At 42.6% G+C, this 7,229-nt stretch overlaps 1 non-coding gene across 1 annotated transcript; it reads right to left on the minus strand.

Moving 5' to 3' along the window:
• Positions 1 to 956: 956 nt before the first annotated feature.
• On the minus strand, positions 957 to 1,060 carry LOC119622055 (small nucleolar RNA U13). The gene has a single exon (XR_005238649.1). It is a non-coding gene; the product is annotated as a small nucleolar RNA U13 (small nucleolar RNA).
• Between the last annotated feature and the right edge of the window lie 6,169 nt (positions 1,061 to 7,229).

Genomic DNA, 7,229 nt, shown 5'->3' on the forward strand with positions numbered 1-7,229 from the left:
TTGACCACCAGCAGGTTATCCCTTCTGGTAAATCTTTTTCATTAGGTCAAGCCTCTCTCATAGCTAGAATAATCCATTCCATAAGGCTATTCTTCCTGGGTTATGAAGGCATTGCCGCAGGACCAGATGGGTGATGATGTTAATCATTTTTCTCTGCTTGATTCCCAGCTAAAGAAAAACCCTGTGTCCCACAGTCGGACGATCTAAGAGGTCAGTGGTTACTTAGGTGGTTGTTTAAACGTCTTTGCAATCTTTAAGAGTTCTGTAGCAGTGAGATAGTGATAGTGAAAGTGATATACCCTGATAGTGAGAGTCTCCTGGATCCATCGACTCCCACATTGCTGGAGTTGTTCAGCTTTCACTTTCCTGTGCACGAGGGGTGAGCTTGCCAATGATCTTCATTCCTCTCTTCAGCTATGACTTCTATGTCATTGAAATATTCCTCTCCACAACATTCCCAGGTATTCCAAATTTTCACATCCCAATCGGGCTTAGTTATGATAGCTTTGATTTCTGGTCATTTCCATTTCATTCCCCCCAGGCGGACCAATCTGTCTACATGCTAAGGTTTCAATTTTTGTTCTCTTGGTTGTCAATTTTCTTCATTATGTTGGATGCAAGGAGAGAAGTCAAAAGTCACGTGTCTTTTTCTTATTGCAATTCCTTCCCTAGCCATTTAATTTTCGCCTCTGCTGCTAACTGGGCCTCCAAAGCCAAATGAACAGCTCAGAGAAGTGGGCAGCCCACTGGATAGGTTACCCACCATCCTTCCCTATCGCAGTGCACTAGATGGCTTTCAGTTAATAACTCCTTTTGAGTTTTCGGGATGTGCCATTACTCATGCGGAGGTCCACAAGAATCTAGCAGAGGTGTCACACCACCCCACAGAGATGTTGCTGGCCACCCTGGAGTTTCACACACAGATGCTTCATTCCCCTAACCCATTTTTTTTTTCATATCAGTTGAATAATGTGCTGATGTCATAACAAGGTTTGAGAAAGGCACATCTCACATAAGCACATGAACACCCAATCATCATGCTTAGGAACTACAAAAGGATCAATTTTTTGGTTCTTCAGCTCCTGCCTGGCTCAGCAAATGTTCCACAGTAGCTGGTATATGCAACCCACCCCTAAAGGTCAAGGGAACTGAAAAGCAGAAGAGCAAGGCTGACAAGCCCAGTTTCTCAGAAAGAAATATTTAATAGGGACTTAGGAATGGAAGCCATGTCTCAGGGAGTTCTAAGAGGGTGGAAACCCGCACCCGCCCATCAGAAAGTATTCTTTCTATAGCATGCTTTTAGAGTAAAGGCATGTTCAGCCAGTCTGGTCTTAGACTTTCTTGCCAAAACTCTGGAAAACTGGGGAGGCTGGGCACAGTGGCTCACACCTGTAATCCCAACACTTTGGGAGGCCAAGGCGGGCAAATCACTTGAAGTCAAGAGTTTGAAACCAGCCTGGCCAACATGGTGAAACCCTGTCTCTACTAAAAATGCAAAAATTAGCCAGGTGTGGATGGCAGGCACCTGTAATCCCAGCTACTCTGGAGGCTGCGGCAGGAGAATTGCTTGAACCCGGGAGGCAGAGGTTGCAGTGAGCCAAGATCATACCACTGCACTCCAGCCTGGGTGACAGAGAGAAACTCTGGAAAAAAAAAAAGAAAGAAAGAAAGAAAAAGAAAGAGAGAAAGAGAGAGAGAGAGAAAGAGAGAGAGAGAGAGAAAGAAAGAAGGAAAGAAAGAAAGAAAGAAAGAAAGAAAGAAAGAAAGAAGAGAAGAGAGAAAGAAAGAAAGAAAGAAAGAAAGAAAGAAAGAAAGAAAGAAAGAAAGAAAGAAAGAAAGAAAGAAGAGAAGAGAAGAAAGAAAGAAAACTGGGCAGGTTAAATAGGCATTATTATTAAGGTTACCTATACTACAGGAACTGTTTAAAAATCTTGCTGCAAAACACCTCGGTATGCAGGAGTCAAACATTGATCATGATGGTGGGTTTGCTTCAAGATGGCACCGTTTTTGCCATAAACTGGCTGTTTTCTTACAGGTATATAGAACACACTTTACCTTTTTAAATGCTAAATTAAATAAAATAGTGAAACTCCTCAATTTCTGGATGATCCCACAACCATGCGCTCAGGTGAATTCCCCGACCCTCTTCAATACATTACACCCAGAAAATTTAAGAAGCACGGTCAGGACTTTGGATACATTTACTGCAGAAGGGAATCAGAGCATGGAATCATGGGAATCCACCTCCCAGGGCCCAACACTTTCATCCTGAGCTTGCACATGAAACAATAATGAACGAGATTTGTTACCTAAAGGGAATGGGTAGGCACATGGTGGAAAGGAGGGGACAGGAAGTAGGGATGAGCAGGGAGGAACACTTTTATTCTTTTGGTATAGTTTTGTCTCTTTCAGAAGCATAGTAATGTTTCACATATTCCAAAAATAGATATGGAAAAGTGAGGAAGTGGGTGACAAAATAAATACATTAAAATAAACTAGACTTGGGGGAACCCAAAATGGAACATAAATAGAAACAAAGGAACCTAAGTATATTACAAATGAATAACATAACCATGCTAACGGGCATGAGGAAGAAAATAACTAATCTAAGTAACTTTGGGAAACAGTTATTTTCACTGGATACTATAAGACAAAAAGCAAAAATGACTGTACACAAATATTTTTATTTTTTAAATAGAGATGGGGTCTCCCTATGTTGCCCAGGCTAATCTTGAACTCCTGGGCTCAAGTGATCCTCCCCCCTCGGCCTCCCAAAGTGCTCGGATTACAGGCATGAGCCACCATGCCCAGGCAAATGTTGTAATTTAGTTAGTGATTTTTTTTTTTTTTTACACAGGGTTATGGTTAGGAATTCCGAGACTACTTTATGTGTATATGAGGATTGAGCAACTGAGTAAAATAGAGATAATGAGAGCCATGTTTCTCATTGTCTGAGAAGGGCCTTACAAATCTGGAAAGGAGGTAGGGCTAGAATAATCCTGAGACCTTGGACTGAAATCAGAGATATCAGTATGAACCCAAGGTACATTCTGTGAAACAACCTGCCTGTGTCCTTCAAAAAAGGCCAATGTCATAAAAGATGAAGAAAGGACAGATTAAGGGAGACTGAAGAGATGAGACAGGTAAATGCAAAGCATAATCTGGACTGGATCCAGGAACAGAAAAAAAGTTTTCTTTTGCTGTAAAGAGCATTATTGGGACTATTGGCACATTTTGAAAAGGTTTTGATTTTGTTTTTGTTTTATTTTGTTTTGTTGAAACAGTTTCACTCTTGTCACCCAGGCTGGAGTGTAATGGCGTGATCTCAGCTCACTGCAACCACTCTGCTTCCCAGGTTCAAGCGATTCTCCTGCCTCAGCCTCCCGAGCAGCTGGAATCACAGGCACCCACCACCACACCCAGCTAATTTTTGCATTTTTAGTAGAGATGGGATTTCACCATGTTGGCCAGGCTGGTCTCGAACTCCGACCTCAAGTGATCCACCCGCCTCGGCCTCTCATAGTGCTGGGATTACAGGCACAAACCACTGCACTCGGCCTGAAAAGGTTTAAAGATTAGATAATTGTGCTGTACCAACGTTAATTTCTTGATTTTGATTATTACATTGTGGTTATATAAGGCAATGTCCTGTTTTCTCTGTTTTTCTTTAGCAAAAACACACTAGTATTTAGGGACATTTACTGTTTTTTTTTTTCGTTTGTTTGTTTGTTTGTTTTTTGAGACAGAGTCTCACTCTGTTGCCCAGACTGGAGTACAGAGGCGTGATCTCGGCTTACTGCATCCTCCACCTCCCAGGTTCAAGCAATCTCCCCGCCTCAGTCTCCTGAGTAGCTGGGACCACAGGTGTGTGCCACCACACCTGGTTAATTTTTTGTATTTTTGATAGAGATGGGATTTTGCCATGTTGCCCAGGCTGGTCTCGAACTCCTTAGTTTAAGTGATCATCCCACCCTGACCTCCCAAAGTGCTGCAATTATAGGCCTAAGCCACCTTGCCAGGCTGACTTTTATATTTAAATGATTCAGAAACAAATTATGTATGTGTGTGTGTATATATATATATACACACACACACATATAATATACACACATATATATGTACATATATGTTATATATATGTAAAGAAAATGGGATAAAATAATCACATTTGGAGAATCTGGATGAAGGGTACATGAGAGTTCTTGGTACTATTTTTGCAACTTTTTCTGTAAGTTCGAAATTATTTCCAAATAGAGCATTAAAATAAATGCAGATTATTGGACCTCATCCTTGACTTATTGGATCAGAAGCTCTGGGTCTAGAGTCCAGGAGTATGCATGAAGGGCATTACTTACTGCATCAAACATTTTTGTAAAGATTATTTTATTTTTTATTTTTTTTTTTTACATTTTTTGTAGAGATGGGACCTCGCTGTGTTGCCCAGGCTGGTCTCCAATTCCTGGGCTCACGCTATCCTCCTGCCTTGGGATCTCAAAGTGTTGGAATTATGGGCCTGAGCCACTGTGCTCTGCCTAAACATTTTATTTTAAAAAATTCCTGTGGACGTGTCTAGAGAGAAGCATCAAAAAATTATTGAGAAGGGCTTTGATCATCATGAAAATTCTTAACTTCCAGGGGTCCTGTCATACATGGTTTCCCACATATTTGAGAGAAATCTTAAAGATGTACATAGCTACTGTATTAGTCTGCTCAGGTTGCCATAACAAAATGCCGTAGACTAGATGGCTTAAACAATAGAAATTTATTTTCTCACAGTTCTGGAGGCTGGAAAGTCCAAGATCAAGGTTCCAGAAAGGTTTGGTTTCTGGTGAAGCCTCTCTTTCTGGCTTGCCGATGGCTGCCTTCATGCTGTGTAGTCACATGGCAGAGAGAAAATCTCTTGTGTCTCTTACACTTGTCTCCCATCAGGGTTCCACCTTCTGACATCGTTAACCTTAATCATCTCATTATAGGCCGTATCTCCCATGCAGTCATGTAGGGTGTTAGGACTTCAACATACAAATTTTGAGGGAACACAATTCAGTCCACAGCAGCTACTGTATAACACTAATTAAGTCTAGACATGATTGTGGCTTTAGTTAGGACTACACAGCAGATTATGTGTCCTCTCTTCTCCACACTGAATCTGGGCCTTGGGTCACATTTCTGCCATCTATGGCCTTCAGATCTGAGCCTTGGTCTTGGTCCTCTGTTAACTCTTCCACCTTCACTGCCACTCAGCACCTGGTTCTCTGTTCAGTTTTCTCTCTCTCTCTCTCTTTCTCTCTCTCTTTTTTTTTTTTTTTGAGATGGAATTTCACTCTGTCACCCAGGCTGGAGTGCAGTGGTGTGATCTCAGCTCACTGCAACCTCCCCCTCCAGGGTACAAGTGATTCTTATGCCTCAGCCTCCTGAGTACCTAGCATTACAGGCATGTGCCACCACGCCTAGCTAATTTTTGTATTTTTAATAGAGATGGGGTTTCATCATGTTGGCCAAGCTGGTCTCGAACTCCTGACCTCAAGTGACCTGTCTCGGCCTCCCAAAGTGCTGGGATTACAGGCTTGAGCCACTGTGCCCAGCCTGTTCAGTTTTCTCTTTATGCCTACTTCTGTTAATGCTTCCGGCCCTAATGCCCTACTTGTTGGGGCATCTAACTGAGGTCTTTGTTAACTATTTCATCATCAACTCATTTCTATCATGAAAACCAAACCTGACTTCTTTTTATTTTTTCCTCCATCAATGCCTCTTCTGAACTGTGAATTAAATCCAGGTTTCTTAACACCATTAGTTTTCCCACTCTGATTGATACATTAAACCTAGAGCTCAGTTATAGATTTAAGCATTAATGTTCCAATTTTTTGACATTGAATCTGGCTGGCTGTTAAATTTCTTTTTTTAGGGGTCTTGCTCTGTCACCCAGGCTGAAGTGCAGCAGCACAATCATAGCCCACTGCAGCCTCGAACTCCTGGGTTCAAGCGATCCTTCTGCCTCAGCTTCTGGAGTAGCTGAGACTACAGGCATGTACCACCACACCCAGCTAATTATTTTTTTTTTATTTGTAGAGATGGGTTCTTGCTGTGTTGCCCAGGTTGGTCTTGAACTCCTGGGCTCAAGTGATCCTCCTGCTTCAGCCTCCCAAAGTGCTGGGATTATAGGTGTGAGCCACTGCACCCAGCCCTGTTAAGTCTTTAATCATCAATGACCCTCAGATTTTTTGTTTTGTTTTGTTTCATTTTTGAGATGGAGTCTCGCTCTGTCACCAGGCAGGAGTGCAGTGGCACGATCTCGGCTCACTGCAACCTCTGCTCCCAATTCTCCTGCCTCAGCCTCCTGAGTAGCTGGGACTACAGACATGCACCACCATGCCCAGCTAATTTTTGTATTTTTAGTAGAGACAGGATTTCAGCATGTTGGCCAGGATGGTCTTGATCTCTTGACCTTGTGTTCCACCCACCTTGGCCTTCCAAAGTGTTGGGATTACAGGCATGAGCCACCACACCCAACCGACCCTCAGTTTTAACCTCAAACCTGTTAATTATTCCACCATCAATGTGTCTATATTCTAGATCTTAAACGTGGGTCTCTGTTAACATTTTTTTTAAAACCACCAGTGCTCCTGGGGCTTTGATCCAGGGTTCAGGTTCTCTGTTGAGATTCCATCAATTTCCTTTGTTTTAACTTTGAACTCAGGCCCGTGATGCAATTCTGACATAACAGCCTGGACCCCTCATCTATGCCCATCTTATGTGAATTTAAATCTGATTCGAACCATTGATAGCTTTCTCTTGTTAATACCCCATGCTTTAATCAAATCTTCCACCCCCATTGGCCCTCTGGTTTGACTTAAATATTGAGCATTGTGGTAGACAGATTAATAGTCCCCAAAAGATGTCCCTCTCCCAACCCCTAGAACCTGTAAATATGTTGCCTTACATGGCAAAAGGAACTTTGCAGATGTGATTAAGAATTTTAAGATGAGATTTTCCTGGATTACCTAGATGAGCCCAGTGTAATCAAGGGTCCTTACAAGAGGGAGGGAGCACTTTGGGAGGCTGAGTTGGGAGGATTGCTTGAGGCCAGCAGATGGAATCCAGCCTGGGCAACCTAGCAAGACCCTGTCTCTACAAAAGGTTAAAAAACGACTGGGCGCAGTGGCTCACGCCTGTAATCCCAGCATTCTGGGAGGCTGAGGTGGGCCGATCAAGAGGTCAGGAGATTGAGACCA

This window comes from Chlorocebus sabaeus, chromosome X, assembly GCF_047675955.1.
Source record: "Chlorocebus sabaeus isolate Y175 chromosome X, mChlSab1.0.hap1, whole genome shotgun sequence".
In the NCBI taxonomy this organism is placed as follows: domain Eukaryota; kingdom Metazoa; phylum Chordata; class Mammalia; order Primates; family Cercopithecidae; genus Chlorocebus; species Chlorocebus sabaeus.